A 19,098-nucleotide genomic window follows, 5' to 3' on the forward strand; every position below is an offset into this window, starting at 1 on the left:
GATGTCAATAGTACTTCAAAATACGCAGTGAGTAAATAATAAAATGTTTCAGCAGCAATTGCTTCTTTAGGACGAAATTACATATAATTTATACATGGACCTGAATTAGAGAATTTTATATGATACGAAATTCTCCTCGGGGTTTTGTGTACAGTTGACTACACACATTCGTGTAATTATTGTCACATGGTGGTCAAAATCCTGAGATTTTTCTAAACAGAAATTCATATTTAGCATTATAAAATATAACCATACTTATAATAATTATTATTATTCAATATGTAGTAGTCAATGCAATTTTCATTTATCAACTCTCTGTACTGTATGAATCATGGCTACTGTAACAGGTTACGATTTTACACATGTTTCATGACTTACTCTGCAGTACAGAATTTAAATAATATCAGCCAATAAGAAATTGTCTTATATATGCAAAATCATTACAAACTGCTGTTGAGTAGTTAGAATAGTATTAACAACAGTTAAAGTTAAGTGTTGGTTATTTTAAACAGAATTATGTTGGAAAAATGGAAAACATCTTAACAAAACGTTCAAAATAAACGAGCTGTTAATTTAACATTTGTTAAGCCAAATTAAACATTACTTGGAAAAACTGGCCATTAGAATCACGAAATTACTAATCAAGTCACTCAAGAATTCTTAGGAGTAGAAACTGAAAATAAAAGCTTAAAGACGAAATAATTAGCTACTAATAAGACCTGTAAGAAACAAAAACATTTAAAAATACCTTAAAATCTGTATTGTATTAGCTTTTTATAACATTGTTGGAGCATAGAAGAAACCGGACAAGTCCAAAAATTCCAATTTTGAGCACAGTACAGTTCTCTTCACTTCATTTCAAGCCGCATCTATTGGCATAGCAAGTTTCTACAAAAACCAGATTTGTGCCATTGAAATGGATGTTTGAAAATATAGCGTTTCTGCAAAAAGTTGATTAGTCCAACGTCTTTCTAGCAAAAAACGGATAAGCCACAAACTTATCCGGTTCTTGTTAGAAAATATCATGAAGATGACATTAGTATTGTCTTTTTTTTTTGTTTCACCGCCATATTAGCTGTTATTGTCGGTGTTATTGGTTAAATATTTCGTTTTACAAATGAATGATCATCAAAATGAACCAGATCCAAAAAAAAAAGCAAATCATCAGAGTGAGGAGAATGTTGACGTGGCAGAAGATGGCAATAGCAGGGGTGTGATGAGTGAGACAGATATAATAATAATAATAATAATGATAATAATAATGATAATAATAATAATAATAATTTATTTTTGTGACAGCATAATTTGTGTTGTTATTAAAATAATAATTTTTCGATACTTGATATGCCTGACGTGCCAGATTAGAATGAGAAAAATATAAACATATCAATATTGTTTTTCTTGTTCAGGAAATCATTGTAACGTTGTTTATACTTTAATAAAACACTTTTAATCACTTGTTCAGGACATTGTGAAGTTTTTACACTGAAATTACTTCATTGGTGTATGTCAATATAAACTAATATTCACATTAATATTAGTAAATATAAATTAAGCTTAGAATTTAAATTCACATATAGTTTATTTGAAAACGTTGAGAGCAAGTATCGACAAGTTGGGGGCGTTACTGAAAGAAATTAAAAGTGTAGTTCACAAGCTATGAAGCGACTATATTCTCTTCATGTCAGATTTAAAGATTTATTAATATAAGCATATTGAATTAATATTGTGACGTGAGATGGAAAATTTGCCATTATATATTTTTCCAGAACATTTTTCCACCTTGCAAATAGTTGTTTTCTTCTCTCCTTACAACCTCAAGAGCCTCACATGTATTCCTCACTATATTCCTGTGTATTCAGCGTAATGCTCTGTAATGTCGCTTCTGTATACGACTACTAATTGAACATTAACATTTTCTCCGACAGAACATCGAATAAATTCCTCTTCTCATTCTGTACGAAACGTTCTTTCCTGCTCGTAGAGAGAGACAAAGGGTTTGTAGAGCGACATGGTACCGACACTGATACCTTCAGTACCTGAGCGAGACAGAGAGCAATGTACAGGAAACTCCCCTTACCAGTATGAATGACTTTGATTACACGATGTAATCACGATACCCAGTTTGTTCACCGCTGATCTACATGAAACAATAACTGCGGTCTCTATGGAGACGATGCATGACAACAATAGCAATGCCGTTGCTGTGTTACATACGTTCTGAATATTAGAAAAATGTTCAACACATTCAGAACAGCGCTGAAATATTTTTCCCATAATCGAAGAGTACTGGAGTTTGGAGCTACATCAATTGGCGTAGGGTCCCTGATAGGCACAGGATACGGTATATATAAGATCATCACCGGCGAGAAACGGATTGGTCCTCAGGGGCCCTATCCCAAAGAGATCCTATTCAAGGACAGACACAGGCGCCCGAAACTGCGCGAAGAGGACCTGAATACACCATCTGAGGAAGAAATCAAGGTCACCGACTATTCCAAATATCCACCTCGACAACCAGAGGAAGGACAAGAGCCAGGCCAGAGTGGTCAGGGCGGGCAGTTGGCAGGAGAAGAAACCCCACCGCCAATCTTTATTCCTTACAGCAGGAGAAACACCGGCCACTTTGTTGTTGTGGAGGGGGGTGAATTAAAAAGGGTCTACACCGAAGAACTAGCTCCCGAAATTCCCGAAGATCAGGGACAAGATGCAAAGAAGGGGGACGACGACCAGTCCTCATCCCCTCCCCCAGCCCCTCAACAATAAGGTATGAGTTTACACTTTCAACTTACAGTATAACTAATCAGTTATATATATAAATATATATATAATCATCATTATCATTATCATCATCATCATCATCACGGGTTGAGCCGGTAGGCCCGTTCCGTCCCCATTAGAATTGTTCTCTCCAACGAAACCTCTTGGAGCATACTGGAAAGCTTTCTTGGGAATTCGGTGATCCTCCATCCTTTCTAGATGTTCCATCCACCTATTTCGTGATTTGTTAAGTTTTGTGTTATGCCCTCTATCCCTAATTCTTTTCTGATATCTTCATTCCTCTTGTGTTGTAATAAAGAATATCCCGCCACTGATCTTAGGAATTTCATTTCTGAGGCTTCTAGTCGTCTTTTGTCTCTTTCTGTTAAGGTCCATGTCTCTGCTCCGTAAAGTAGTACTGGAAGGGTTACTGTTTTGTAGCGTTTTAACTGTGTTTCTTTCGGTGTTCTTTTTCCTAAGCTCCGTCTAATTGTTCCGCATATACCTTGAAATCTATGCATCTTTTCTTCCATATCTCTTTTTTCCACATGAGAAATGTTGCATCCTAAATATTTAAAATTACTAACTTGTTCAATAATTTTGGAGTCAATAACTATTTTCGACCTTTTATGCCTTAGAAAGTATATAGAGATTGAGAGCTATTTTCCGTCATATGGCATGTTACGTGCACCTATTTTGAAGTGAAGCTATTTTTCCTCTCCTTAGGGATAGAATTACATAGGTAGTTTCCTATTTTACTACAAATGGTAATAATCGCTGAAATTATGGAACTCAAAGAAAACTTGCAGTGTAGGCTTTCACGGCCGGAGTCTATAGATGTAGATTCATTTTCGGGGCTGGGAGGCCGTGGTCTATTAGTTGGTTTTATACCAGACGTTTCGTCTGCAACTGCGGCAGATATCTTCAGTGGAATGGTATCCGAGGTCGCAAGACTCTTCTCGGCGTACCTGAGGCAACTGATCCTGTGGCTCGAAAATCGAAAATTCGAAGGAGAATTGGGAGGAAAATTTGAAAGGTACGCAAAACGCGTCCTTGCAAGGGGTTGGGGGCTGTACAAAAATAAATATGTGAGCTCCAAGCCTGTTGCCCACTGCTTTGTCATTGAACAACAGATGACGGCGTCTTGCCATCCTAACAGCAAACACCAGCCAACTCCTCCTCGCCCCGTTCCGTGATCAATTGATGAATCTCAGGCCCCCTCGCGTATGTGGTACCTAAGAGGTTACGTCCAATTTCGGCTTCCCCTTCAACATTTTCTAGAGCTCCTTCAGGGGAGCAGCGTAACCCGGAGTGAGACTAGTGGGCAACAGGGTTGGAGCTCACATATTTAGTTTTGTACAGCCCCCAACCCCTTGCAAGAACGCGTTTTGCGTACCTTTTAAATTTTCCTCCCAATTCACCTTCGGTTTTTCGATTATCGAGCCACAGGATCAGTTGCCTCAGGTACGCCGAGAAGAGTATTGCGACCTCGGATACCATTCCAATGAAGATGTCTGCCGCAGTTGCAGACGAAACGTCTGGTATAAAACCAACTAATAGACCACGGCCTCTCAGCCCGGAAAATGAATCTACATCAAAGAAAACTATTCCCACGCTGCAAATACTCAGAATCTCCCTGTCCTAGAGACTAACAAAATGAACTCTTATGAAATCTGATAGAACGCCGTGGGGAATTATGTATCAGTAATTGGCAATTCTCTTATTAACATAAATTCAGATCGTGGAGTTATCATACTAATCTGCAAATTACACCTTTCTTTAAAGAGTACCTTTAACAATGTACTTGTACTGCAGATGTTGTTTTTATTCGGTGCTTTAGTAAAATGAAAATATCAAGATAATACGTTGAAGAAAACTGTACCACACCGCAAATCTTCTGGATCTTTCTGCTGAAAAGTAAACTGACCCAAGTAGGATTGGTACACGGGAAGGCCAGGTGCCAGGGTGCCAGATTTGACGTTCGCGTTTGTTCTCTGTACAGGTTATCGTCTCCCGCCTTGCCGCTCTGGGTGCCGTGTCCTATGCCGCCGCCTACGCCATCCCCGCTGTTCACGCTGGAGCGCCCCTCGACACCCCCGAAGTAGCTGCAGCCAAGACCACCCACTTCGCCATCGTGGTCGCTCCAGCTCACTACGCCGCCTACGCCATCCCTGCTCTTCACGCTGGAGTGCCCCTCGACACCCCCGAAGTAGCTGCAGCCAAGACCACCCACTTCGCCATCCTGGTCGCTCCAGCTCACTACGCCGCCTACGCCATCCCTGCTCTTCACGCTGGAGTGCCCCTCGACACCCCCGAAGTAGCTGCAGCCAAGACCACCCACTTCGCCATCCTGGTCGCTCCAGCTCACTACGCCGCCTACGCCATCCCTGCTCTTCACGCTGGAGTGCCCCTCGACACCCCCGAAGTAGCTGCAGCCAAGACCACCCACTTCGCCATCGTGGTCGCTCCAGCTCACTACGCCGCCTACGCCATCCCCTACGCCTACTCACGCTGGAGTGCCCCTCGACACCCCCGAAGTAGCTGCAGCCAAGACCACCCACTTCGCCATCGTGGTCGCTCCAGCTCACTACGCCGCCTACGCCATCCCCTACGCCTACTCACGCTGGAGTGCCCCTCGACACCCCCGAAGTAGCTGCAGCCAAGACCACCCACTTCGCCATCGTGGTCGCTCCAGCTCACTACGCCGCCTACGCCATCCCCTACGCCTACTCACGCTGGAGTGCCCCTCGACACCCCCGAAGTAGCTGCAGCCAAGACCACCCACTTCACCATCGTGGTCGCTCCAGCTCACTACGCCGCCTACGCCATCCCCTACGCCTACTCACGCTGGAGTGCCCCTCGACACCCCCGAAGTAGCTGCAGCCAAGACCACCCACTTCGCCATCGTGGTCGCTCCAGCTCACTACGCCGCCGCCTACGCCATCCCCGCTGTTAACGCTGGAGTGCCCCTCGACACCCCCGAAGTAGCTGCAGCCAAGACCACCCACTTCGCCATCCTGGTCGCTCCAGCTCACTACGCCGCCTACGCCATCCCCTACGCCTACTCACGCTGGAGTGCCCCTCGACACCCCCGAAGTAGCTGCAGCCAAGACCACCCACTTCGCCATCCTGGTCGCTCCAGCTCACTACGCCGCCTACGCCATCCCCTACGCCTACTCACGCTGGAGTGCCCCTCGACACCATCGAAGTAGCTGCAGCCAAGACCACCCACTTCGCCATCCTGGTCGCTCCAGCTCACTACGCCGCCTACGCCATCCCCTACGCCTACTCACGCTGGAGTGCCCCTCGACACCCCCGAAGTAGCTGCAGCCAAGACCACCCACTTCGCCATCCTGGTCGCTCCAGCTCACTACGCCGCCTACGCCATCCCCTACGCCTACTCACGCTGGAGTGCCCCTCGACACCCCCGAAGTAGCTGCAGCCAAGACCACCCACTTCATCATCGTGGTCGCTCCAGCTCACTACGCCGCCGCCTACGCCATCCCCGCTGTTAACGCTGGAGTGCCCTTCGACACCCCCTACGTAGCTGCCGCCAAGGCCGCCGACTTCGCCGCCCCCGCCGAGGCTCTTGCTCTACAGGGCCGCAAAAAAAGCAGCGTTGCCACTTACGCCGGTCCCAAAAATTATAGAATATACATGAAATAAAATTGTTGTGCCATAAAAAGAGAAAAAGGGTGTTCCTTAATTATTATCTCTACCTTTCCATTGTTCCAAGTACCAAATTTCAAAACCTTATTCCAGATCAATGCAAGGAGTCCATAATCGTACCTATCTTTAAGAAGGGGGACAAGACTAACTGTAGTAACTTTCGAGGAATATCACTTTTGTTGACGTCGTACAAAATTTTGTCCAATATTCTTTTGAGAAGGTTAACTCCATATGTAGATGAAATTATCGGGGATCATCAGTGTGGTTTTAGGCGTAACAGATCAACTATTGACCAGAAATTTAGTATTCGACAGATAATGGAGAAAATGGGAGTATAAGGTTACAGTGTATCAGTTATTCATAGATTTCAAAAAGGCTTATGACTCGGTTAAGAGAGAAGTTTTATATGATATTCTTATGGAATTTGGTATTCCCAAGAAACTAGTTCGATTAATTAAAATGTGTCTCAGTGAAACGTACAGCAGAGTTCGTATAGGTCAGTTTCTGTCAGAAGCGTTTCCAATTCACTGTGGGCTGAAGCAAGGAGATGCACTATCTCCTTTACTTTTTAACTTTGCTCTAGAGTATGCCATTAGGAAAGTCCAAGATAACAGAGGGGGTTTGGAATTGAACGGGTTACATCACCTGCTTGTCTATGCGGATGACGTGAATATGTTAGGAGAAAATCCACAAACGATTAGGGAAAACACGGAAATTTTACTTGAAGCAAGTAAAGCGATAGGGTTGGAAGTAAATCCCGAAAGGACAAAGTATATGATTATGTCTCGTGACGAGAATATTGTAGGAAATGGAAATATAAAAATTGGAAATTTATCTTTTGAAGAGGTGGAGAAATTCAAATATCTGGGAGCAACAGTAACAAATATAAATGATACTCGGGAAGAAATTAAACACAGAATAAATATGGGTAATGCCTCTTATTATTCGGTTGAGAAACTTTTATCATCCAGTCTGCTGTCAAAAAATCTGAAAGTTAGAATTTATAAAACAGTTATATTACCGGTTGTTCTTTATGGTTGTGAAACTTGGACTCTCACTTTGAGAGAGGAATATAGGTTAAGGGTGTTTGAGAATAAGGTGCTTAGGAAAATATTTGGGGCTAAGAGGGATGAAGTTACAGGAGAATGGAGAAAGTTACATAACGCAGAACTGCACGCATTGTATTCTTCACCTGACATAATTAGGAACATTAAATCCAGACATTTGAGATGGGCAGGGCATGTAGCACGTATGGGCGAATCCAGAAATGCATATAGAGTGTTAGTTGGGAGGCCGGAGGGAAAAAGACCTTTAGGGAGGCCGAGACGTAGATGTGAAGATAATATTAAAATGGATTTGAGGGAGGTGAGATATGATGATAGAGACTGGATTAATCTTGCTGAGGATAGGGACCAGTGGCGGGCTTATGTGAGGGCGGCAATGAACCTCCGGGTTCCTTAAAAGCCAGTAAGCAAGTAAGTAAGTAATAAGTACCTTCCCATTGTTGGCTTCAAAACTGCATATGCATATGCATACATACATACAAACATACATACATATATACATACATACATACATACATACATACATACATACATACATACATACATACTGGTACGTACATACAATCATGCATCATCTAATACATTACGTACATAAATATGGACACACAAGTCCATTTTACATAAGTTACATGTATGCATAAATAACTACTATATTGGGTGGAAGTGAAATAATCTTGCAGATTGAAAGAGACGATAGGATACACGTAAATGAATATAAAATATGAAACCTAGCTTACGTTTTGTGATTAAATGCACGGTTTATTAGAAAATTAAGTTTGAAGTTTCAGCAGTCCGGCTACATAGTCGCTAAACACTCTACTCGTATACAGATGTAAGAGGGAACGAACTCGGCGACTATCTGTGCGTAAGCTGCCAAGACGTTTTCACGCGTTCGCTTCGTGCAATGGTCTGAATTTAGGAGTTTTTAAAATTAAATTTATACGAAAACTGTTCACGCTATTGAAATACTCCAGAAGGATAAATTATTCTTTATTAGATTTCCTCTCGATATGGGTAAAAATCACAATCTTACTCGCAACAGTTACCGAATAAGCGTGGGCATCAGTAGTACATGTCGCACGGAGTCGAACGCAACTACGTGATCTCCCTCCCTCCACACCCCTAGCTGTTCGCCATACCGGGGTACCTGTCAGACCGGTTGAGGTACTGGCAGTCAGCGGTGGATTTCAGTAAAAAAATTTCGCTCTCTAAGGAAGCTCCTGAAGTAAAAAAGTCGAAAAATATTACTTCCACAAAGAATGGAAAAATGGGTTCTTTTGTTGCGAAGAAGGGGAAATTGTTAGGTGCTTATGATGCTACAAAACGTTACTGGCAGTGAAGAAGAGCAACGTTCAAAAGTGAAATATCCACATCTTCGGAGTTTTGTTATGAAAATTACTTCTATGTTTGGTTCAACCTACACTTGTTTTTTCAGTTGGCCACTGTAAAATCCAAATCAAGATCACGCATTTCAGACGAAAATTTATTCCATCAGCTCACAATTGCTATGTCTGACATAATTCCAAATTTTGAAACACTTGCTGATTTACGTGACGAAGAAGAATAAACGAATCCTTTCTTTTAAGGGCATGAGTCAATTGACGTAAATTGACAAAAACAACAAAGAACTACAGTAAGAAGTTTAAAAAATAGCCTAATTGTTGTTTTTCTGTTTCTTAGTAATGTGCTTGATATTTTGTTAAGAATCTATTTTTCCTTAGTTTGTTAATTTTATTTTCAAAGGATGCAAATTAGTGATTGATGCCCTTTCAAAACAAATAGGTTCAGATTATGGCATTACTTTTTAACTGTTGTGGAACTGTACGTTTTATATCATTTTATAAGGTTTTTACAGTAATTGTTTAAATTAGAAATACAGTTGTTTCAACTTTTTGTAAAATAGTTTGTATTTGTTTTGGAAAATTTGTTTTCTTTCATTCTCATTATTCATAAAAATAACATTTGTAGAAAACTGTGTATCTTTTTGTCTTGCGTAATTACTTAACGTTCCGTGTTTCAATACTTCACGCGATCCACCGCTGAATATTACGTTAACAGGTGATGCGTGTTGCAGCAATCAGAGTAGTACGGCGCATCTCTTTAAATGTCCACGTCTGAATAAGGGGAATGAACAAATGAGGCAGGTCACAAAAAAACGTGCATTGTTTCGATGGTTACTGTAGAACCCCTATGACAGTGGTGACATTGAAACAACTGGACCGGACAGGTCCGCCGTATTCAATGAACGAATTCCAAGCAATGTCTCACACACACAATGCAACAGACATTCTGTCGGCACCACATCCATGGGATCATTTTACGGAGTCTTTTATGTGATCAAATTACAGCGTACTTACAACAGGGCGATCGCAGTCGCTGTGAGAGTAAACAAAGCGTCTCCACCATGCATGAGATCCCGTCACGAAATCAGCCAGTTCAAGGTCGAGCCAGACTCTCACGAGCCGGTGATGAGAAATCTGACAAAGTCTACCCCCAAGCCTGCAAGGGAATGAAGGGTGGGTCGTCCCTGAACGATAACTTCCGCGTGTTTATTGTAATGAAGATATTACAGAGCGACGTGGGTTTTCGTGAACTGATTCAATTCTCGCAGACAATGCATTAAAGTCTAATTAAAGCCTCGACAGTTTCCATATCTCAGAGCAGCCGTGGCGAAAATGTAATCGTGCGCCGAGCCACTGTGTAACCTGCATCGTGCATAGCACCTATGGAAGGAGGCGGACACCCGAAGGGGAAGTGAAGCAACTGTCAAACTTGTTAACGAATTTTCGTTTTCCTTACGTCAAGCACTTAAATATAATTTTATAGAGTATAAGGTTACAAACTAATGTTTAGTACGTGTAACGAAGAAAGAAATGAACAAGAAAACATAGGACACTTTATCACAATCTAAAGTTAACTGTCTTCAGAATGTCTCTGCGACAGAGTTTCAAAATCAAGAATTATGTCACTTACTGCCAGTCGTAGTTGATCACTAAGGTATTTGTCTATCAGTCGTAATCTAAATTAGGTTTTTACTATTTTCATTATTGAAAATAATTTTTCACAAACGTAAGTTGTAGCGAGCAAGCGAAAGAATGAAGCTTCCGATATTTATTTTTTTGGCAAAGATTTGAAAAGTTCAACATTTGTCCTTACATCTAGCTTTCTTTGTAACATCACATTGTAAATTCGTGAGTTTAAATTGAAGACCTAACCTCATTATTCGTACATCTGCTGAAAAAGGAACGCAATAATAATAATAATAATAATAATAATAATAATAATAATAATAATAATAATAATAATAATAATAACAACAATAACACTTAACGTTTTAATGTTTCATAAGTAACATTTAATAGGCTTATAATGCTGTTTTATGTTATACAATCGTTTCCCTCGTAATACTTGTGAACAAGATATACATTTAATATTGGCAGCAAAAAAGTGCGTCCTCCCATCCTACTTGAAACTTTCGTTTTTGTAGAGGTACATGGTTTCGAGAGAGACATTGCGACAACACGCCACTCGCAGGTCAGAGACAAATACAAATGGAACGGAGTTTGACTCCAGTGAGTGAGATGGTGGGGGTTGGGGGAGCAAGGGACATGCACAGCTATCATTGCGAGCCACAATGTGCTCGTGAGTTACATTTTCGCCAGGGCTGTCTCAGAGCACGGAACGTGAGGTTCTTTTGAGCCGAATAAGGAATTTGTATCTGCTAGCATAGTGCACTAGTTAGCGCTTACACTTTCATTTTTCTAGGATTGTTTTTTTTTTTTGTTTGTTTGTTTAAATGTCTTGCTATCCGAAGTAGAAAAGGAAAACCATATAGCAGATGCTGAAAAAATTGATGTCCAGATTTTCACACAAAAATAGTAATTACGTTACAAGAGCGGTATGTTGACGTTTTCATGTTCGAGGAAACGTAGTTGAGCTTTTTTAATTTCCGAGAACATGAAAACAAACATACCGCTCGTGTATCGTACATTATTTTGTGCGAAGATCGTTTATTACATACCTGAAAGACGAATTTGTAATTAGGTGCAATGAAATCTCCATGTTGGTTTCTGTTTAATGACGGCAACTTCGGAAAACCAAAATATCTTTCTTCAACATTGTTGCTATAAAATGTTTTCTGTGTTTACTATACTCCAGCAGGCCGTGATATACGTCTGTCTTCCCCCCCCCCCCAGTCTATAAATGCGAACTTAAAACAAACGGTAAGGTTGTGTAATGATTTATTTTTCATTTTAATATTTTAACAATATTATTTATATAACATATTGCAGTAATAACATCGGCATCTGGAATCTTGTTGATTTTTTCACGGCTTCCTTAATGTTACTTGTATCAGGAATGCAATAAGTTTCGTGGAGTAGTAGACTTTACTTTTGCAAATATTTAAAAACAATGATTAACATTGCAATTTAGGTGAAATTGCAGTGGTAAGTTTCCAATTTATAATTATTACTATGTTAAACGTCTCTAAAAATAATATGTTAAAAGCCTAAAGCAGTAAAATGAATGTCGCGCTTAAGCGGTAAGAAGAGGAAAATTGTTATGTGTGTGACGTTGGGAATACTGAATGTGGTATTTCACACTTACCGCGTATTGGTTCTGTGCGGAAAACAAGCAAATACGCACGATCTCGCACAAAATCTGTTAAAATCCCTGATATAGTGTACATCTGTCTACAGCGGCTTCGTCTAAACCAGGGATGGATATAACCGACACGTTGCATCTCACTAGACACAGGAAAGATAAACAGTAAAGGCCCATTCACAATGAAAATTAAACATAACCGTAACATAAACACAGACGTTTGCGCCCAGGCTACCAAATGGGATCATTCACAATGATTTACATAAGCATTGACGTAAACATTACCGTAAGACGTTAACATGAAAGTTTGCGAACTCCAAACTTTCATGCTTATGCTTACGTGATTTGGAAACAGAACACAATCGTGGAGCGCTGAAGTATACGACAGAATATGAGGAAATGGCGTCGTTGTTATGTTTCCATGGTTACCAAGTATGTTTGCTGTTATGTTTGTTCCCATCGTGAATGATGGTATGACTTCTTGATTTTACCGTAACTTTTATATTCTTAAGTTAACGCTTACGTTATGTTTAATTTTCATTGTGAATGAGCCTTAACTCATCACTCTTGAAAAGCAAATCCAACCTGTTGAAGTTAAACTCACTCACTCACTCACTCACTCACTCACTCACTCACTCACTCACTCACTCACTCACTCGGGTAAGCCACGAAGTAGCGTGATAGGTTACCAACCCGGTTTCGATTTTCGAGACCGACCACCATGACTGATGACTTTTGTGGTTTTCTTGATCGTCTCAAACTATAGAGCAGCATCTTCACACAGCCCACGATTTTTTTCAGAAATATAATTAAAAATAACTATTAAAAGATACACAATCTTTTAATATTTATGCAATAATAATAATAATAATAATAATAATAATAATAATAATACTAACTTACTGGCTTTTAAGGAACCCGGAGGTTCATTGCCGCCCTCACATAAGCCCGATATTGGTCCCTATCCCGAGCAAGGTTAATCCAGTCCCTATTATCATATCCCACCTTCCTCAAATCCATTTTAATATCTTCCCATCTACGTCTCGGCCTCCCTAAAGGTCTTTTTCCCTCCGGCCTTCCAGCTAACACTCTATATGCATTTCTGAATTCGCCCATACGTGCTACATGTCCTGCCCATCTCAAACGTCAGGATTTAATGTTCCTAATTATGTCAGGTGAAGTATACAATGCGTGCAGTTCTGTGTTGTGTAACTTTCTCCATTCTCCTGTAACTTCATCCCTCTTAGCCCCAAATATTTTCCTAAGCACCTTATTCTCAAACACCCTTAACCTATGTTTCTCTCTCAAAGTGAGAGTCCAAGTTTCACAATAATAATAATAATAATAATAATAATAATAATAACAGTAATAATAATAATAATAATAATAATAATAATATCCACAGCTTAGAAAGCCGTTCTTCTTATTTTCCTACAAGACAGGAAACAAAGATTTGATCTGCCTTAAAAAAATAAACTAGTAAATAAGTTATTCTATCCGTAAATATAGGTCATTAAGTTATTAAGACTTGCATATATAACGGGGTTTCATTTCAAAATTTCCCAGTCTATATAACTATTTATTTCAATTCAATTTAGTTTAAACAAAAGCAATCAATTTTAGATATTGAGGAGAAAGTTTAAAACCAGTGTTAATTGCATTTTATATCTAATACTAATACTGCCTCTTTTATACTTTGTATAGGCCTAATACGAAAGTACGGTATAAATTAGTTGCCCATACCAACTGTAGAAACTCACTTTGAATGTTTCATGAAGAAATAACAGTGCGTACTTATAAAGTACAGGGGCATCATTTTATTTTTACTTCAATTTTTATTGTACCTGAGTTTTTGAATGTACTTCACCCCCACTACTAGTAAACTTCCAACTGTTCTCACAGAACCAAGAGCATACAGTCAAAGTCGCCTTAAGGTCGTAGTAAACACAATCGTACTGAATTAGTAAGTATAGTACGTTCCAGAAATTTGTTCGCGTTTTCCAGTGACGAAAGAGCTTTCAATATTGAATCATATTTTCGCACAGGTACTGTCGTCCGTTTGCCTACGTCGCATCTTGATTTCCCTTACCCGCAACTGTTTAAAATAACTTAAATAAAAGTAATTAACTGTCACGTGATTTCCCCCTTTCTACGATCCTGCGACATAACCACTTGGACGGACCGTAGATAGCATGTCTGAGTAATGTTATCTCTGCGGGTCGGACAGAGGTGAAGATTGAATTTACAGTAATTAAGGTACTCTTTTATATAATAGGTATAGAATTATTTCAACATGAGTTACTAGTACGAAAGACGAAACTGGTAATTGGAATAAGATGCAATAGTCTATAGTGCGATAATATGCACAAAAGAACTGAGGCCTGTATCGAAATGAACGGCCACCATTTTCAAAAATGTGTTTAAATATCCATATTATGATTATTTTTCAATTTAACTTCATTCTCTATATTGTATGCTAGTGTGTTGTAGACAGTATAATATACACTGCATAATGAATACGTTCGCATGGATAACTCAGTCCGTGAGTAAAAACACTTATTGTTAATACTGTACTGTATTATGAAAATTATCAAACTCAAAATTACGATATCTCCTAGTTTACGTAAATGGATGAACTACTTTTCTTCCCTCCTAAACCTAGTAAAGTGATTTGTTTGTACTTTACGCCAGTAACATCGAACACCAGTCGTGGAAGGAGGTAGCAAACGGTGTTTCCGGTTCTCAACCGTTAATCCATGGGTATAGCCAGATTAATATTAAAAATGTTAGTAAAAATAAAATGATGTCCCTGTAGTTAAGCTGTCTTCCTCCTACCTACGCTATCATGTAACATACGAGATATCTCCGTACACTCAATGCGCTTCGTCAGCTGAGTGAGCACTATCTAACCAAGGCCGGGTCTACTGAATTTTTCCATAATCTTATATATAGAAGTTTTAATTTCGCAACCTACAGTTAACATGCTGCTATTTTTTGTACCCTATCTTCTCTGGAGATCTAACAATGTGAAAGGTGATTACTACACTTTTCCCAAACGACAGTGACAATAATACTAACAAGAAGAGGGGGAGGGGGTTGGAATAAACCTGATTAATGAGCCGAATTTATAAACCGCTCACGATTCGAATTCCAGTTGCGTGACATTCACTTTTGCAGTCCAAGTGACTCGGCGCACGGCGGGGTCAAGGTGAGTAGTAAACGCCAGTTCTCATTTGAAGCGACTTCGCAGGGGAGGCATTCCGGTTTGTTCTGTAAGCTGACAGTGCATTAAGAAGACTTACAACACTTGGATTTTCCCTCTAAATTGGATTCTACGGTTTCTGACCTGCATCTGGCGTTGGAAGTCCTTCCGTGTACAGTATTTCAATTCTCTGTTCGGATTTTTGTATTACTGGCAACTGCGAGTATGAACTTACGAGTTGAAGGCATACGATTGTGCGTAGGTAATAAAACATTACATGTATTTAAAGTAGCAAATACGCACGCGTTTTTAGTATTTCACATTTCACCTCTTAGCTAAATATCCTATTTTATTTATTTTGCTAGTAAGCAAAGTGAGTACAAATTCAAAATTATATAACGAAAATGTTTCTAGCCACTACCGTAAGAGCAGGCTCGTGTACGGTGTGGTCTTAGCCAATAATACAACATCAAATATGAAGAGTCCACTGCAAGAATGATGGATGTCATTTGGAATACATTTTTCAGGAAAGCAATTATTGAAAGTTTGAAATGCTTAGCGCTCAAAGCTTAACTGTGATTTTCCGATCATTACTGGACAATGACTATCAGTGCTAATGCCATATAACTCTCTACGTACATTCTATATGTCTTAAGCTATGCATTGACAGTCTTTTTTTTAGTAGGCTATTTTACGACACTTTATCAACAACTTGGTTATTTAGCGTCTGAATGAGGTGAAGTGATAATGCCGGTGAAATGAGTCCGGGGTCCAGCACCGAAAGTTACCCAGAATTTGACAGTCTTGGTTCATTTTCGACAAGAAAGTTTACTAACAGCCTTACTAATAAACCGTGTATAGTTTTATACGAGACTTATGCAGAGTTGAGACAGAAAACGTTACTAATAAACCGTGAATAAGCTATGGACGTATAAACAGGCTGTAACTATACAATGGGAATTGCTTTGCAGTAGTTATATACACGAAACCCCTTGTTTAAGCGTTGTATATAGGGAAAAAATAGCCCCCCGTTTAACATTTGTTCGCATCGACTGTCATTTTATGATGATGTTTACCTTGTAACCACAGAAGAACAAACCAAAGATCATTGAATTATTAGAATAATATTGCTGTAGCTTGTACTCTTTGACCAAAATGTAGTGTGGTAATCGATTAAGCCAGTTGTACTATCGATATTTAACACGCAACACTAGAGCGCTCTACCGGATGCAGTAGAGAACCTCAGATATTCTATTACCTTTCGTAACGAAGTAATGACGAAACTATGACGTAATTGTGTAACAGTTATACTGTTATACACGACGTATGTAGTGATTATTAGTAAGGAATTTACACAAGACTTATAAACGAGCTACTCATTGTATAAGTATAAAACAGTTAAACGTCTGTATATAGAGTTTTTATTAGTAAGACCGTAAGATTTACAAGCAGTGTTGCCAACACGGTGGTTTTCCCACTAACTTAAATATAGTTTTTTCTCTCTCTGTCGGTGGGGAAAAATTATTGAACGGTGGGCAGTGGGAAATCTAATTCTTTTCGCGCTCAGATGAGTGGGAATTTGTTTTTTCTTTAAACAACTAAACTGGACTTTGTCCTTTGTTAGCATTCCTCTCGTCTGTAGAAAAAGGCAAGCCCCGAATCATACATAACACGTGGAAACACCACACTATGTTTTAACAGTGGTTTTTGGTGTGAAGTTTTTCAGCATAAGATGCTTCAGATATGATGCCATCCAAAGAATTAGCTGAATTCTTATTTTCTATGCTCTGTCTATCTGGTCAAATGCAGAAGTAGGAATGCTATTTAGCCAGATGAATATAATTAAAACCAAAATTATAAATATAATGGGGAAAAAGGTATAACGGTCAATTTTGACAGTTAAGACTGCATTGAGACGGTGTGGTAAATGTTGCCATGATTTTGATTTGCCTGAACACATTATTTAAAAAAAAAATCCGAACATTGAAAATATACAGACCAGAAACTGCATGTGCTTCAACTTCTGCAACTACGGCTGAAATGGAAGAAGAAGAAGAAGAAGATAATGATTATGTAGAGTCCACACCTGTGGAGTAACGGTTAGCGCGTCTGGCCGCGAAACCAGGTGGCCCGGGTTCGATTCCCGGTCGGGGCAAGTTACCTGGTTGATGTTTTTTCCGGGATTTTCCCTCAGCCCAATATGAGCAAATGCTGGGTAACTTTCGGTGCTGGACCCCGGACTCATTTCACCGGCATTATCACCTTCATCTCATTCAGACGCTAAATAACCTAAGATGTTGGTAAAGCGTCGTAAATTAACGTACTAAAATTAAATTATGTAGAATCTCTTCTTTTGTATTTTTTGTTAAGTTTTTAATAATTATTTATAGCCTATTATTACTATTTTTAAATATGTAATACATATCTAAATATCTAGTGGGTTTTATGCTATATTTACCTAGCGGGTTTTTATAAGCGTTTAGTGTATTTCTGCAAACTGGAGTTGGTAACGCTGTTTACGAGTATGTTTTATTGATTTCCGTGGTAGTAAGTTAGTAAACTATATTTATAAATTTCTTCAATAGTTAATACTTTAAAATCTGTATAAATTAAATTTGTTGGGTAACCCATATTTTTCGTTAGACGAAGTTTTATTAATCTTCTATGTACTAAAATTAATGGATTAAGTACAGATGATGCTACTTCACCCCAATTATTATACCATACTGTATTACATACTCGATTGAAATATGTTGAGTGTCGTTTTTTCCAATACCGATACAATAGGGTCTGTAAAGGACCGAATCATATATTTTTAGTGTAAAGGCTTCATCTGACTGCGTCTAAACAACTGACGCTATAAAAACGATTTTCAGAGGAGATATAAGTAATCTATTCACAGAGAAATATCAAATCTGCCTTCACTTGGAGTTTCTCTTCTTAACCCGAGTAGCCTACACATAATGCAAGAATTATAATGAAACTATAAGCGTATTATCTCAAAGCACATCTCTGAGAATAATGAATACAACAAATAATAATTGAAATTATTTTTAATTAGTGGAAAAGTTAACAAGGCTAGAAATGAACAATACAATTTTTCAAGGTATGATACACAGTTGTACAAGGTTAAGACCCTGGTTGTACAAGAGGATGCGATAAAAATCAACTTGTAATACAATAAAATGTAAATTCAGGTCATCCATAATTGACGTCTTCAATACCCCCGCACTTACCTCGTCTCAACATGACTTGAGTTTCAGAATGCAATCCAGTTTCGTCCACACTTCACACACCAGTACACCACACAACAATCTGACTGAGTGGTCACCACTTCGTGCTCGAGGCAAGGTCGGAGCTGCCACAAGGCGCATTCTTATCGCGAGGATGAGTAAGCAAGGGGCTTTTACAAAGATAACAGATCCGGTTTTGAGCAAAGGAAGACGCGATATTCCATTGTTAATTTGATATTTTTCACCCTGTAGACCTTCACAACGCTTCAGATGAACTTGAAGTCTATATGACTAAATATGAGACGGCCTTTGTAATTTTTTCCTCAGCCTAAAATAAATCATAATCCATGACACAAAAGCAAAATGATAAAATATAAGCTACTGCGATTTAAAAAAAAAATCGAAAGTCATAGAAATCCGAAAGGAGATTATTGGAAATTTCTTCGTCTTCTTCTTCTTCTTCTTCTTCACTACATGGATAGCCTATTCCGGATTCACAGTTGGTCTTACCACCTTCCCTACGAGTTTCCTCTGATCAAATACCTTACTATAATAATACCGGACA

The 19,098-nt window shown here is 39.3% G+C and overlaps 1 protein-coding gene across 1 annotated transcript in view; it reads right to left on the bottom strand.

Moving 5' to 3' along the window:
* Positions 1 to 18,653, bottom strand: part of Synd (protein kinase C and casein kinase substrate in neurons protein Synd) — a 330,834-nt gene extending 312,181 nt beyond the window's left edge. Inside the window, exon 1 of the mRNA XM_069823135.1 lies at positions 18,537 to 18,653. The gene's annotated coding sequence lies outside the window, so the exon portion shown is untranslated. The remainder of the gene's footprint in view (positions 1 to 18,536) is intronic.
* Positions 18,654 to 19,098: the final 445 nt, after the last annotated feature.

The sequence above is a fragment of the Periplaneta americana genome, chromosome 4 (assembly GCF_040183065.1).
Source record: "Periplaneta americana isolate PAMFEO1 chromosome 4, P.americana_PAMFEO1_priV1, whole genome shotgun sequence".
Lineage (NCBI taxonomy): Eukaryota > Metazoa > Arthropoda > Insecta > Blattodea > Blattidae > Periplaneta > Periplaneta americana.